The following is a 2,468-nucleotide window of genomic DNA, read 5'->3' as shown; positions in this document are numbered from 1 at the left end:
TTCGGTTTTTCCTGCATTAAAACGATGAAGGTGGGGCCCAGCAGTCCGCATTCTTGCAAGCCCTTCAAGTGATTCTGAGGCGTCCTCCAGTTTGAGAGCCATGCTCACGGCCTCCCCTGCGCCCCGCCGGTCATGCCTGTGGCGCTAGCCGCACACTGACACCGCATTCTGCGGGGCCCGCCCCCCACCCCTCTGCACCCTCACCGCCCAGTGCCTCCTCCAGGACGCCGTGGAGGCTCCTGGAACTCGGGAAGGTGAATATCCCACTCAGCATCTTCCCTACCCTCACGCTGAGGCACATGGCCAGGGGTTGGAAAGAGTCACTGTGTTTCTTGACATGGAAGTGGCCTAAGACCTTAGTGAAAGCTGCAGGAGTGGAATGACAGGACCTTCGGTCATATTTGAGGGCGTGAGGATCAAAGGAGGAGGATGGAAAGGATCCAGGGAAAATAACCAACACTGGCAAGTCGCGATGCCCAGGTAGAGGGGAGAGCCTAGACTAGTGGTTCTCGACCAGGGCTCATGTTGCCCTTCCTCGCCGCCCCGCGAACATTTGGGGAGGTCTGGAGACATTTTTGGTTGTCATGATGCGGGAGATGCTACTGTTACCTAAGTGGGTAGACACGAGGGTGCTCCTCAACATCCTATCTGAAGGACAGGACTGTCCCACAAGGAAGAATGATCCGGCCCCAAATAAGAAGCCTTGGCTGGTCAGCAACAACCCCTTTGTTCTGAGAAGAGAGGAGGAAAGAATAAAAGAAGAGGGGTGAATCTTTGCTTTGGTAGAGGAAACTTGAAGACGTTTTCACTGGAAAGGAAGAGAGGAAGAGAAGGAAGATGTCTGTAAGGACGACCAAACCGGGTGACAGCGGATTTCCTCATACTGAAGTAATGAGTCCTAGTTATAATAAATTCCTAATAAAAAATCCAGTTTATCCCTGCAATAAACTTGTCTTATTTTTTAAAATACACTGCTTGATTCTGTTTGCTAATATTTTATTTATAAGCTTTGCATTGATATTCAAAAATGAGATGGGTAATAATTTTCTTTTGGAATGGCTAATGTTGTTTGGTTTCAGAATCAATGTTATGCTCACATCATAAAAAATCTGGAACCGAGGCAGGAGGAGTGCTTGAAGCCAGAAGTTCGAGACCAGTCTAGGAAGCATAGTGAGACCCCCATCTCTACAAAAAAAGAAAAAAAGAAAAAAAATTGGGCGCGTTTGCTTTTTCCTTTTACTCTGAAGAATTTAAGGAGCATTAAAATTATCTATTCTTTGAGGTTTGATCATTTCTCAGTTGAAAATGTCCCTCCCAGCCTGATACTTTCTTTGGGGAGAGTAAATCTTTTAAGGCTAGAAATGTTTCCTTTGTGGCAGTTTTTTTTGTTTGTTTTTTTTTTGTTTTTTTGTTTTTTTTTTTTTGAGACGGAGTCTCGCTCTGTCGCCCAGGCTGGAGTGCAGTGGCCGGATCTCAGCTCACTGCAAGCTCCGCCTCCCGGGTTTACGCTATTCTCCTGCCTCAGCCTCCCGAGTAGCTAGGACTACAGGCGTCCGCCACCTCGCCTGGCTAGTTTTTTTTTTGTATTTTTTAGTAGAGACGGGGTTTCACCGTGTTAGCCAGGATGGTCTCGATCTCCTGACCTCATGATCCGCCCGTCTCGGCCTCCCAAAGTGCTGGGATTACAGGCTTGAGCCACCACGCCCGGCCAAGTTCTTATCCTTCTAAATGAGTGGTTTCCTCCAAAATTGTTTTAAAAAAATGTTTTTAAAAAACCAAAAATTCCATCCTGGCTAACACGGTGAAACCCCGTCTCTACTAAAAATACAAAACTAGCTGGGCGAGGTGGCGGGCGCCTGTAGTCCCAGCTACTCGGGAGGCTGAGGCAGGAGAATGGCGTAAACCCGGGAGGCGGAGCTTGCAGTGAGCTGAGATCTGGCCACTGCACTCCAGTCCGGGCGACAGAGCGAGACTCCGCCTCAAAAAAAAAAAAAAACAAAAATTACTATGGGATTATGCACATAAAGCTATTCATTTGGCAAATACGTTTGAGTGTGTGATGTGCCAGGCATCATTCTGGGAACTGAGAATAGAGTCAGAACCAAGACAATCCCTGACCTCAGGGAGCTGACATTGGAAAGAGGAAGGGACAGACACAGACATGCAATTTCAGCTTAGAGTACATACTCAGGGTCATGGGACAGAACGACCAGGAGGGGAGGGCAGAGATCTCAGCTGCAATGGTCAGGGAAGGCCTCTGTGAGGAGGCAACATGCAAGGTTCTCAGTTTGAAAGAGAAAAACAATTGGGCTGTGTAAAGAACTAGGGCAGAAACATTCTGGGAAGATGTAACAAGAACAAAGGTCCTAAGACCAGAAACACACGTGGCACATCCAAGGGGCAAGAAAGAAGCCAATGTGAGGGGAGCAGAGGAAGACAGAGGTTGGAAGGGAAGGCAGGGCCAAATG

This window comes from Rhinopithecus bieti, unplaced genomic scaffold, assembly GCF_001698545.2.
Source record: "Rhinopithecus bieti isolate Rb0 unplaced genomic scaffold, ASM169854v2 scaffold_26813, whole genome shotgun sequence".
NCBI classification, from domain to species: Eukaryota; Metazoa; Chordata; class Mammalia; order Primates; family Cercopithecidae; genus Rhinopithecus; species Rhinopithecus bieti.
This window is presented reverse-complemented; position numbering follows the sequence as displayed.